The sequence below is a fragment of the Rattus norvegicus genome, chromosome Y, assembly GCF_036323735.1.
Source record: "Rattus norvegicus strain BN/NHsdMcwi chromosome Y, GRCr8, whole genome shotgun sequence".
Taxonomy (NCBI): Eukaryota; Metazoa; Chordata; class Mammalia; order Rodentia; family Muridae; genus Rattus; species Rattus norvegicus.
Window position 1 is genome coordinate 32,884,690 of NC_086040.1, and position 14,423 is coordinate 32,899,112.

Sequence of the window (14,423 nt, forward strand, 5' to 3'; positions counted from 1 at the left end):
GCTCTGATGGTGCCCATGAGGCAGAGGTCTCAGCCCTGAGCTTTGGAACAGTCAGCATGGGGGAAAGCTTCAGATAATGACTATGTCTTTTTTCAAATACAATGAAAGAGGTTCTTTTCCCCATGTTTTCTGTCATCATAGAGTTCTAAAAACCTCTGTGGTCCAGATGAACTTAATTTGAAAGTCATTACAATGGAGTTGGGGGGTGTGAGCTGACCATTCATTAAGGAAATATTTGATGAGGCAAGAAAAAATTGCCAGAGTTAATATTATAAACAGGATTAATGTGCAGGGTGGCTCCAAAAATTCATAAAATAAAATAACAACACAGCACACAGGCCCTCCTCTCTGTTGGCCTGACAGGCTTCTGACAGTGTGTCCTGATTTGTTTGTGTTAAATGGTAGAGGCTCTAGGCTTGCCCACATGGCCGATGTTGTCTCTCATCTGAACTTGACAGGATAACTTTATGTTTTTGTGTAAACACATTCCTAATGCCTTAATCGCTTTAGCTGATGTGGGCTCGGGTGTTTGCCAGCCAGTAAGGGATGAAGAGGCTTAATGTGTTTCTTCCTTAAAAACAAATACAACAACGACAACAAAAGCAGCAGCAACAACACAACCCCAAAACAAACAAACAAAAAACCAAGTTTGTATTTTTTTAATACCACAACAACTTCATATTCAACAGAAAATTAAACTGGAAATTATGTTGTCTGGTGGGTACTTGTTCCTCTCCCTAGAGCACTATTTTATTAGGGTTTCCAGAGAAACAGAAATGGCAGCATGAATACATATTGTCTTAGTTAGATTTCCATAGCTGTGAAAAGACACCATAGGCAAGGTAACTCTTTTTTAATTTAAGGCTTGTTTTATTTTAATGACTGATCATGTGAGGCCACAGTGAGGTCACTATGCACAGACATGAAGAAAGCTTTATTTCTTGGTCTTTTCCTCCTTGGACAGAGTCTTGATGATCTCCTCCTTCTTGGCCTGGAGGTGCTCCTCTCACTCGTTTTTGTGCTTCCTTGGTCTTACACCTGCGAGCCTGAGCTTACCAATCATGCCAGCTGTGGTGGTCAGCAGATCCTGCAGATCCTGTCCTTGTTTACCCAACTGGCATTAGAAGCTTTCTCCACTCACATTTTGATGTGGGTTCCGTGAATCAAACCCAGGTCTTCATGCTTATGTGGTATCCTGGTTGATTTTCACTGACATCTTGACATAAATTAGAAGAGACTTGGCATAGTGTCACCTGGGAAGAGAGAACCTCAACTTAAGAGCTGCAACCATCAGATTGGCTTGTGTCCTAAAGTGTGAGAGACTGTCTCAACTGACAGTTGATGAAGATGGCCCAAGCCCACTGTGGGTGTCATCATTTCTAGGCCAGGGTGTCTTGCTTCATGAGAACGCCAACTTAGCAAGGGCAAGTGAGTAAAGCTGTGAGCAGTATTCCTTTGTAATTCTCTACTCGAGTTCCTGTCTGACTGCCCACAAAAGCTGATAAGCCAAGGTGCAAGCAAAAGAAATGTTTTCTTTCTACAAGTTGTTTTTGGCTAGAGTGCTTTATGACAACTCTAGAGAGGCAGACTATTACGTGAGGCAGACTATTCACTGACTTAGTGACCTGCTTCTTTGCAGTCATGCATTTTAAAAGAAAATCTGTCAGAATGGGCACCAAATGGCTGACTCTTTCTAGGGTGAATACAATAATCAGATACCACAAAACTAGGATTTTATAAATAAATAAATAAATATAAATATATATATATATATCATACATATATATCATATATATGTATATGTATGTGTATTGTTTATATATATGTGTTTGTATGTATTGTGTGTATATATATGTACAGTATATTATATATATATAGTTAAAAGATATCACATGTGTGAAACTAAGTGCATACACGCTAATATGTATATATATATATATATATTCATAAAATTATCAGTGCATTCCATGTATGTATGCTTATGTGTGCATGCATGCATGTGTGCACATGTTCTTGGTGTGCATATGCATGCGGATATATGTGTCATGCATGTCTGTATGCATGTAAGTGTATGTCTGTGTTGATGCTACTTAGTCTTGTACTCCACACCGTAACTGGCCTGCTTCTCAGTGTCACTTTAGATGGAGCTGATTGTCATCTCCTTCTGGTAGGAAATGATGGACTGAAAGTGAATACGATCATAGACTATAGACCCCAGCAGAGTTCATACACACAAAGTGAGAGTGGCTCTGTACTCAGTTAGAAGCAGGTACTCAGGTCTCTCACCTCTTGTCTATGAGCCAGAGAAGGACACATATCCTCTCTTCTCTCCTGCCCTGGTTTCCATGAAGTGTCCTCTTGCTGCTCCTCAGAGTTGCTGGTAGAACGCTCCCTTCCTTTTGCCACAAGAGAAAGACCTGCACCCGGAGAAGCCAAATCGGTCACAGAGGGTATCTGCTGCTACTGAATTCCAGGTTAACTCCAGCACTCCTCCTGATCACGTAAGAGAGCTATGCTGTCAGTTGTGGGGGTATAATTGATCGTTTCCACCTGCCTTGTAAACCTTGGGCCTTTATCTTTCTGGTCCAGGCTTCAGATAATGGACATACAGCGCGTTTTGCTACTACATTGCCCTGGGAGAGAGCAAAAAAAAATTAATAGATATTATTAAAAGGCTTTTAATCCATGAACACATAACCAGCTGAAATGGGCTGAAAGTGCCATGGTGAATGAACGAAGGATGTGTGAGGCATCTTCATCTAATAACCACCATTTGCCATAATAAAGATTTCAAGTCAAAGCCGATGAGTCAAGTTCTTTTCTTTAAATCTGCTTCTGCCAATAACCCCACATCCGTAACCCATTTTATTGCCATCTCTTCTACTGAGAGCGGAGGCAAAGGCTTTCTATTCTCCCCAATGTCCCAACAGACTCAGTACAGATTCCTTTGGGCTCTCCATGGAAGGGTACTTTTAAGCCTAAACCCGCAGGCACCGCTTGGTGGGGAGGTTGTTTGGGGTTCAATGTCCCCATTTGTGTGTCCAGCTTGAGTTCAGTTCTCACATCACATTCTCTTATCCGCGTTCTCGCCCACACAGAATCATTTCAGACAATGTTGTACCCAATGTTGCCTAGGTGGGGCTTCTGTTCAATTCTTGTCTCCTGGGCTTCACGGAAAGTGTCTCACCCACAAGTCCCCTGAAATAATTGACAAGGTAAAGCACACCCTCGGGTGACCAGCAGGGGTTTTCAGAGATAACAGGCACAGTGGTAGAAATATAGGAAGATTTATTAAGTGATAAATAGTCCCAGGACTAAAAATATATGAAATTAATAGAAAGAAACCCAGCTTAAATAAAAATGCAGGCGTGCGCACACACATAGACACACAGTCCTTCTACACAAGGATACACACACACTCAGGAGTTCACACTTCACAGACTTCACAGCTGGCTATACTTACTGTGGTAAAAACTGCCACCTATGTGATTATTAAACCGTGCCTTTGCCTCCTGGGCATCCAGCTCACTGATATTGCCTGGCATCCGTGGACTTAGTGCCAATGGAATGGTCTGTGTATATGACTGGATTACGGGCAGCCTCCTCTCCAGGCCTTCGTGTTCTTTCTCCCCTCCTTTCTAGGCTAGCTCTGTGGGTTCGTAGGCTCAAAGTAGGGCAGAGCTATGGGGAAGGGGAAACCTGGGTCCCATGAGACAATGTGGAGCCATGTTAAGAAGGTAATTGCAGCCAGATGGGAGGTCTGGCCCTAGCTAGGCAGCTGATATTTCAAAGGCTCTTGTCTGAGTCATTTATTGACTTCCTCTTCAGAGATAACTATACTCGTAGAAGCAATCCTCTCTATACACCACCAGCTGGAAAGGAGCTTTATTTATTGAATTTCCACCTTTCATTTTTCATTTTTGTAATGTATGCATCATGTGTACTCACGGTTGTGTGCACATCTTTGTGGAGGCTGAAAGACTGGTATCAGTCTCCGGGACACCACCCACATCATCTGAATCAAGGTCTCCCCTTGTCCTGGATCTCACCAGTTAGGCTAGATAGGCTGGCCTCTCAAGAATCAGGATCCACCTATCTCTATACATCAGCACCGGATTAATAATATACAGTGTGCAAACACACTCCAGCATTTCCTTCAAAGTAAGAGCCCGGACATATGGAGTACAAAGTTAAAATAATCAAGGAACTGGATAGATAGCTCAGATTTTAAGAGCACTGATTACTCTTCCTAGACATCCTGAGTTCAAATTCCAGAAACCACATCATGGCTCACAACCATCTGTAATGGGATCTGATGCCCTCTTCTGATGTGTCTGAAGATGGCTATAGTGTACTCATAAATAAAGTAAATAAAAAAAAATGAAGGCAGTGTCTTTATGGCTTTCATAGGGCTGCCTCCTTCTCTTCTCTTTCTTCTTTATCTTTTCCTCCTTGTCTTCTAAGTGTTACATATATATATACACACACATATATATATATACATACATATATATACATACACATATTTTGTGTAGGGGTGTTTTATTTGCATGCATGTATATTTACATTGGGCATGCCTGGAGCTCAGGGAAGCCAGCAGATGGTCTTCCCTGAAAGCGGAGTTACAGATGTGTGGGGGCTGCCATGTCAGTACAAGACATCAAACCTGAGTCCCCTGCAAGAGCAGCCAGTGCTTTTACTTACTGAGCCATCTCTCCAGCCCACAGTGGGGTCTCATCCTTAATGGCAGAAGGGATCGTGGCCAGTCTTTCTGATCTGGTAGGAGGTGGATGCCAGCGTGATCATGAGAACTGCTGAATTAGAAAGGAAGGATGGAGTAGAAGGCTCATTTCCTATATCCTTAAAGGAAAAGGCATCTAGGTTTATATTTACTGGAGAAATAGGGACGGCCTCATGCATACATCAGTCACCTATTAGAGTAAATGTCGACTGGATTGTCCTCTTCTCTGCATTACAACACTAAAGTAAATGGCTCATAAAGTAGAAAGAAGTTCCCCCCACCCCTTTAACAGAAATAACTTAGACGTGCAAATGTTTTGACAATTAAATGGTAGGTAACGAGAGAAACTTGATGCCTGTTTTGACTGAAGGTTGACAAGGCTTTTGTAAGCATTTGAGTTGGGAACTGAGGTGGATGTTAAGATTTGTTACCTCTTTCCTCAGTCTGGTGGCTTTCACTGCTTGAGTGCCAGCAGTCTTATGAAAATCAGAGTGTGTTGTGGTTAAGTTGGGATAATAGGAGCTTAAAAATTTGTTAATGACTAGAAATTGGAGAAGGTGGAAGGTGGCCACTATATGTTTAATGAGATCTGGAATTTTCCTTGAGTTCTTTTACAATAAGATGCTGAGTTTTGTGCAGCAGGCTCAATGCTTCGCTGTAGGCAATACCGTAGCCCTCTCTGTCAGTTAGAAAACAAAAAAACGAAACAAAACACCACATGAGCAGCAGACAAGCTCCAAGACTGGGTCTTTTTATACAGCTCAGAACCCATCTGCCTAGGGAATGGTACTGCCCACAATGGGCTTGAACCTCCTAAGTCTGTGAAAAATCAAAGCAGTTCCTCGTAGACATGTCCACAGACTCACAAAACACTGGGCTGTGGTGCTGAGGCAGGGGCATTATTGAGATACTTGTGTTTCTTTCGTCTTGTGGCTCTCTTCTTTCTTTCTTGACTGAGAACCTTCTGTTTGGTTACTAGGTGGGGGAAGGGAGACCACACAGGAAATGTACTACAGAGTCCAGCTTAACTTCTGCCTCTGGTCCTCTTGTTGGCCCTGTAGGAAGCATTAAGTTCGTCCTCTCTTTCTGTTTCCACTGCTAAACATTATAACCACTGGGTCATTAGCAATCTTTCTTGTACATGGAATGAGGACAGAAGTCACTGTGTCATCTCCTAGGTAATGCAGACTGTCCTTCCTTCCCTTGAGCCTGCCCAGTTCACTGTGGCTTACAGTGATAGAAGAGTCAGAAGCTGCAAGCACAGGCTCCTGAGAATCTGTGAAGCATCATTCCACCCTGATGCCTCATGGAGTCTGTTCTACTTTCCTTTCTGTGGCTGTGATAAAATGCTTGGATGGAAAGTAGTGTAGGGGAGAAAAATATTTTGACTTCAACTTTCAGGTCATGGAGGGGAGTCAGAGTAGGAACTACAACAAGGTCTTGAGGCTGATGCCACCAAGGGACTCTGCTTGTTGGCTTGCTCAAGCTCAACTAGCTTTCTTATACATCTCAGAATGGCCTGCCTAGGGAATGGTGCAGCCCACAGTGGGCTTGGCCCTCCTAAGTCAGTCAACAATCAATGCAATTCCTCATAGGCCTGTCCACAGACCAAAAGAATAACACAATAAGACATTTGCTAAGCCTTCCCTCACCTGCGTGTCTGTCTGTATCTCTGTCTGTCTGTCTTTCTCTCTCTTCAAATGATGCTGAGTTGATCAGAGGTTATAGTTAACCAGTTTATGCTAGCTGCAGCATGCATCTTGTTTTCTTGATTCTGTAGACTCATAAACGGTGCAGAGATATGCCCCAAGGTGAATCATACCCGAGTCTCACCAGGAACTGATTTAGATGAGATTTTTGATTCAGGAGTGAGTCAGCACTCTAAAGTACTTTGCTATGAAAATGATAAGCGATTTGGATGCCAGAGGGGAGAATTGGATTGAGTTGTGTTCTCTTTAAAAAGATATTCTGACATCGGTTATGAAAATGGCATGGTGGGTTCCATGGGAAGGATCAGGAGACAAATTACTCTTTAGAAAGAACTTCATGAGGAAAAGGTCAGCACCACAGACAGCCATTACAGCCATGATCGGGACCTGAAGCAGCAGTGAAAAACCTCTGTCTCTGATGGGGAACTCCCTTAGCAAGATGGTTGCCAAAGGGAGCTGTTTTGTCCTCACTCTTTTGGCTGCAGTGTCTCAGCATGGCAGCAACTGCATTTGTTCTGGGAAAAGCGAGGTCTGACAGAGTCCTGGAAGGGGCCCTTCTGTACCTTACACACTCTGGAAGACCAGTCTTGGAGCTGGTCCTAGTTGGGCTCTGCTCCCTGCTGGGGACAGAGTCTACTGAGTGAGGTGGGAGACTTGAAACCTAATCCCCCATCAATTGTTTTAGACATGTTTACTTTTTCTCATGCATCTCTTTAGAACAGGCCTATTTATCAAGGACCACTGGTCTGAGTAATTCATCAGCTAAGTAAAATGCTCAAATGGCTTTCTTTCAGTCTAGCAGGATTTTAAATGGTGGTTATTTAAATACAGGCTACTCTTCAGATGGACAGATAAGCTTAATAGAGCATTTTATTTAGTGGGGTAATGACACCAGAGGCACAGCAGATATGTGTGTGTGTGTGTGTGTGTGTGTGTGTGTGTGGTGACAGCAGTAACACTGTCAATTTCACCCTATCTACTCTTCAGGTTTGACGCTAACTTGGAAATTTTAGTGTGACTTCAACCTCTCCCCTACAGCTTTGCCTCCTTCTCTTTCCCTCATACTTCTCTCCATTTCTCCATCCTCCAGAGAGGGACACCAGCTTTCAGTTCACAGGGTAAGAAAGCCCAAGTCTTGAAGATGCAGTTAGTCTTCTCTGTAACTCACAGGCTGCAATCAGAACATGTCCACCTCTGAATTAGTTCTCCAGATAAAAGAGATACTCTGTTCTGGGTGCAAGCACAGAGCCATGTGGAGGTGGAACCATTTTTGTGAGAGAATATCTCTTGGGACACTGAGAAACACACACAGCAGAAAGCATGGCATGAAGGATGCAATAGATCATATCCTGATGGGGATTGGGAAGATAACTCAGTGGGGAAGAGCCTTTGCTTTGCAAGCCTGAACAGTTCATATTCTCTCTGCACCTTTGTAAAACTCTAGGCATGGCTAATCCTGTCTTCAACATTGTAGGGTGGAGGTAATTTACTCTTTAGAAAGAACTTTATGAGGAAAAGGTCAGCACCACAGACAGGCATTACAGCCATGATCAGGACCTGAAGCAGCAGTGAAAAACCTCTGGCTCTGATGGGGAACTCGCTTAGCAGAGATGGTTGCCAAAGGGAGCTGTTTTGTCCTTACTCTTTCGATTGCCAAGAGCATCCTGGCCAGCTACACAAGTCAAAATAGTGGGCTGTGGTTCATTGAAAGGCGGAGAATAGTGAGGAAGAGAATGCACATTCTACTCATCTCTGCACGTATGTACACTTGTATGTGCCCTCACACTTGTGAAAAGGCACTCAACTCATACACACACATGAATCCCCCAACCACACACCTGTCAAAACCTGAGTTCAGCCGCTCTATTACCTATGTGTCTTAGTATTATAGCAACACGAAATTTTACATTCTCCTTGTCTTGTAATCCCCATTTTCTGTTCAGTTTACAAACACAAGAAACTAAACTTATGATTTCCCAGCCTCGGTATGGTGTGTTATAGCTTTTGGTTTTTCTTGAAAGGAATTTGTCTATCAACAGAGGGACTTCAACAGAGGAGCTTTGCAACTTAACCTCAGTGACATGGAGCCATTTGAGGGTTTTAACCGGGTGACTGGAGTCCTCATTTTTCCTTGTGAGAAATAGATTGGACAGAATGCATAACATCACTCGGTTACAGGATGAACAACACATCAGAGCCTGGGAACAGTAAACTTGAAAGACCCCCAGACTTGGGGAGACTCTCGCTCCAGTCACGGGTTGGGGTACCCTCAGGAAACACAAGAAGCCGGTCTTGATGTAATCAACAAGAGGCAGTTTTATTTACGAGATCTTGGGCTGACACGTATCTCACACAGGAGATTGTGTCAAGCCCTGAGCCTCTCTAGGCAGGAGCTTATATAGGGAAAACCAGGGGTTACGTGTGGATACACATAATTGGCTAATCCAAAGGGTGCACAGTTACTTTTGGCACGGAATTACGTCAACAAAGCATACGTGTAATCTAGGATCTCAGCAATGTGGGCAGGGCAACTCATCTCACTGCAGCAGGGGGATGACCCATCCTCAGGGAGTGAAGGAAGGGGAGGGGGTGGCTCCAGATGGCCAGTGTCCTTGGGAGCTGATAGTCGGGCCAGTGAGCCCTACCTCAAATTCTTTTAGGCATAGCCAGACTTTGTTCATGACTAACTTTTAGAAATTTTAACCCTTCAAACTGATGTCACTGAGGTTTTGTGTCTGTGGTGTATGTTAAAACAGTGGATCTGAGATAGAGAGATAGAGAGAGAGAAAGAGAAAGAGAGAGAGAGAGAGAGAATGAGCTTGATCTTAAAATATTCGTTCAATGAATAATATGATCAGTATATTACACCTCATGCTTCAAATGTATACAGTCTCCATTTGCCAAGCATACTCGATAAATCTCAAAAAGAAAGGTAAAGGGGATTTGGGACAGAAAGTTCTGGAAAGGGCTAGGGAGACAGTCTAGCAGTTAAGTACTCGCTCCTCAGAAACTTACATAGATGCCCCATGGATGTGGAGACCATCCTATAATTCCACCTAGGAAGGCAGAGGCATGATACCCAGAGCAAGCTGTCTGGAAAGATGACCCATACCAAGAGGAGCTTTGCCTGTGAGTGAGAGTTGCTGCCACAGTGAACAAGACAGACAAGACATTAAGGATATTTCCTGAATGTACCTTGGTCTTCCACAAGTGTGTGCATGCTCATGTGTTAACTGGGTGACTAATTATTTCTCTCCCTCTCTTTCTCTCTCCATTTCTCTCTCTCTAACTCTCTCTGTCACACACACACACAGAGTCTCTCTTACACACACACCCACACCCACACACACACACACACACACAAATACAAACACAAACACTGAACAAAAAAGTTATGTTTTGGAAGAGGGATGACCAGACTGGATGGATAAAATCAGAAATAACAAATTGTGTTGGAACTCGCTGTGAAGGAAGAGGGGGACCAGAGGGAGAGTTGTGAGTGTGGCTGCATGCTTGTGCCTAAGTATAAGGCCATATAAACCCAGTGTCACCTCCTCCAGGATCCCAAAGCCATAGCTCTAGCTGAGGTATAGTTAGTCAGTTATGTCCACTGTGTGTGTGTGATTGTTGTGTATGTATTGTGGTGTGGGGTGTGTGTGTCTGTGTGTGTGTGTGTGGTCACTTTTGTGAGTGAATGTGTCCACAAGCCCATGCTCATCAGTTCGCGATCCTGAACATGCTTTAGCTCCATCTTAAGTCATCACAGCTCTCAGTGCCTGAGATTAACTGATTTCCAGAAAGCATCTTAGTTGGGCTGACTAATGTTTCATTACATTACAAGGACATTTTCTACTGTAGATAAAATAAACACATATATTTTAGAATAGCCAGAGACTTGAAAAATGGTAGTGGAATAAATATCACTACCAACTTTGCATTAAAAAACACATTTATTTAGAAATCTCTAGGAAAGTTGAAATTTCCCATATAACCTACACATGATTTCCATATATTAGCATCTTACATAATCATAAGAAAATAATCACACTGTAGATTCCAATCCACACTGTATTTAGAAGCTAAGTGTCCTGTAAATGTATTAAAGTTTTTTTTATTCTCACTTTGGGTGGTACCTATCCCTTACGTTTCCCCTAGCCTTTGAAGGTTGTCAAGGTATGAATGGCCCGTTTTCCAGGCTCTTTGATTATGATCCACCTGTCTGGTCTACTGAGCCTCTGTACCCTATCCTGTAAGTCCTCTATCTCTGATGATACCCTCACCCTTGTGTTTTGATGCTTTTGAACTCTGATTTACAATTTTTCTTGTGCAGCCATAGGGAAGTTTGGCACCAACTGATTTCGTTCAGCCTGTGCTATTGAAGAGATAAAGATCCGCTGAACTTTAAAATATTCATTTGAATAATTTTATTTTATATAGATAGTATTATGATCTGGTGTGGAATTCAAATATTTCACACCAAGGAACTGAATTTAGGACATTGTGTAACCTTTTAAAAACCATTCTCGGGTTTAAATTTTGGTGTGTGTGTGTGTGTGTGTGTGTGTGTGTGTGTGTGTGTGTGTGTGTATTTGTGTGTTCATATGTTTCACAGTGTCTAGGATGCCATCTACAAATTCTGCACAGATAAATCCCAGAATAGTCGGGTGGAAAGTCTGGAAGCTCCCCTCCCCCTACTGAGGAACTAATGGCAACTGATGACTACAGGTCAGAGGGCCCATTTTCTTCATGGATTTGGCCCCTGACGGCTGTCCATGCTCCACTGGATGTTTGTACTCACCCCCACATATCTAGTCAGCAATAAATGGACTCAGACGTTTCTATTAAAATGCAAATGGTATTAAGAGGGAGGAAAGGGGAGGGATTTGAGGGGAGGGGATGGGGATGGATTCGCTCAAACACATTATGTGAATGTACCAAGTTTTTAAGGAAAAAAAATAAAACAAAGTAAATAAATAAATAAATCTGCTCATGTGTGCACAGGTGCATGGGTTTATGTGTGTGTGTGTAGGGGGGGGGGTTGCAGCACCATGCTACAAGAGGATACCATGCAGTATCTTTCTCTATGTCTCTCTGCAATTTTCTTTTGATGCACTGCGGTGGTTTGAATACGCTTGGCCCATGGAAAGTACCACTAATAGGAGGTGTGGCCTTGTTGGAGAAAGTTTGTCACTGTAGGACAGCTCTGAGGGCTCCTAGTATTCAAACTCTGCCCAATGAGGTATATTTGATGCTCTTCCTGGCTGCCTGTGGCTGCAAGTCTCTTTCTGGGCTGCCTTCGGATTTAGATATAGAACACTCTCCAGCACCATGTATACCAGGACACAGCCATGCTTCCCACCATGATGATAATGGACTGAATCTCTGAAACAGTAGGCCAGCCCTAAATAAATATTTCATTTATTAAGAGTTGCCTTGGTCATGGTGTCTCCTCACAGAAATGTAACCCTAACTAAGACAGGTGGTGTCATTGCCTGATCACAAATTCTCAAAATTTCCTCCGGGCTGGAAGCCTGCAGACCTTAATGATTCTGTTCCCCTTTCCTGTCCCTGGGGTTACAGGTTTCCCCTGCCTGTTTCATGATGACTGGGATCTGAGTTCAGTTCTGCCTAGGCAGCAAGCAGTTTCAGCCACCGATCCTCCTAAGTCCCATCATGTGGTTTTTAAGGGTTACCAAACGATTATGGTCAACATGCAAACACAAATTATAGATGGCTAGTGCATCTTGACCTCACCTTGTTTCGGTATATTTGAGTTGTTTCAGTGTCTTAATTTCACCTTTTTTCGGTATATTTGAGTTGTTTCAGTGTCTTGATTTCACCTTGTTTCATTATATTTGAGTTGTTTCAGTGTATTTGAATGATTGCTGAGGATTGGGAGACTTAGCGCGAGATAGGAAAGAGAAAGTGAGGATGCAAAGATCTATTGGATCACTGCCACTTGCCCTTGCATTCAACATTTCATATTAAAAAAAAAAAAACAACCACTACCATCGACAATAGTCAACAACAAGGCATGCATGCAACAGACAGGCAGAGAAGACACTAAAGGGCATTACATACTTGTAACCTCACTTTCTCCGCTAAAGCCTCATGTATTGAGCTGATGGATTTTGTGGGCAAACCCTGATGATTAATCCCTAGATGGGAGACACATAACACCGAGTGAATGACACCATGGTCGATGGGATAGTCAGAGCTTGCGATTTTCTTTCCTTTTAAAATTAACCCAGGTGGGAACTAATAACGACAGCTCACATATAAAAATAAAAGAGCCTTTCAAACAGACTATTGGAATTGTTACTATATATCCCAGTTCTTTGCATTTTTTTTCATTAGTGTGTTGTTGTCAGCACCATGCTTGCTACATAGAAAACTGTGCATTTTCTACACTATGTATCTTTTGGGGTGCACTCTGTAAGCTAAAGACTAAATCAATCCATATCAAAGGGTTCTTCCCTGTCCTGTTACAGAACTGAAATTAAACTGTTTTCATAAAGCATTTCCCAGTTGCCTCGCTCCTTGTTGTTAGGGCTTGAGTGTGAAATTTCCCCAGGGTCTCATCTGTGGGAACACTTTGTGTCAAGCTGATGGCACTGTCTAGGAAGGTGGAGGAATCTTTCAGGATGTGTCCTAGCAGAAGTAGGTCACTGGGGCAAGAAGGAGGGAGCTGGCTGGTTCAGACTGAACTCTTGGATGCCTGATCCACCCAAATATAAACAGGTCTCATGTAGGTTCTCAGTGACACAGATCAATACACTGTTGCCATGTGGTCATTTCCACGACAGTCTGAACCGAATGACTGTGACTGTTTGCCCTTAAAAACCACTATTCCTTCACATTAATTGTGTCATGAATTTTAACACCTTGACATAAAAATAATGTAAGTGTGCATCTGCGTGTGTGTGTGTGTGTGTGTGTGTGTGTGTTTGAGAGAGAGAGACAGAGAGACAGAAAGAAAAGAGATAGAAAGAGACTGAAACAGGAAGAACGTGCATTATATTAAGTATGTATAATTTGCTCCTTGAATCATAAGGCAGTCAATTAGTTTGATTTATGTTCAATATTTGAATTCCTTAAAGTCATACAGCCTTATATTACGGAGCAAAAGCTAATAGTCTAAATTTTCTATTAAATAATAAATTGTCTTTATCCTTGAGAATTTCATACATGTAAACAATGAAACATGGCCATAACTTCTTCCATTTCACACTCAGCACTGCCCAAATTCCCTGCCAATAACCATCCCTCAAAATTCATAAATTCTTTCCCAACCTTTAACCACTAAGCCCAATTAGCATTGGTTATGTACTTATGGGTGTGTGACCATCTACAGGAATGTGGGAAGTCTACCAGTGACCGAACCCTCAGAGAAGAATGATTCTTTTACCCCAGCAGCCATCAGGACCTGAAAACCTCCTCAGTAAGGGATTGTCTAGCTGGTGGACCTTTATAGACCTATGCAGATGACCACAGCTGCTGTGAGCTCACAATTGCAGCAGCCATGTCATGTCCTGAAGGCAGCAAATATCAGCCCTTCTTCTCACCCTCTGGGTCTTACACTCTTCCCACCTCCTTGTCCAAGGTGCTTCCCGAGTCCCAGGGGTTTAAAGAGACTGAGTACTCATCATAAATGGGGCATCTTTATTGCTTCCCACGCTATACTGCTCTCTTAAGAAACTTTATTTTAGGGCTGGAGAGATGGCTCATTGGTTAAGAGCAATGACTGCTCTTCCAAAGGGCCTGAGTTCAATTCCCAGCCACCACATGGTGGCTCACAGCCATCTGTAATGTGATCTGATGCCCTCTTTTGGTAGTGTGTCTGAAGACAGTGACAGTGTTCTCACATACATGGAATAAATAAATAAAACTTTAAAAAATGAATCTTTATTTAAATTTTTACTGTAACCAGAAACTTTTTCTTTTTATTAATCTTTATAACATTTACACACACA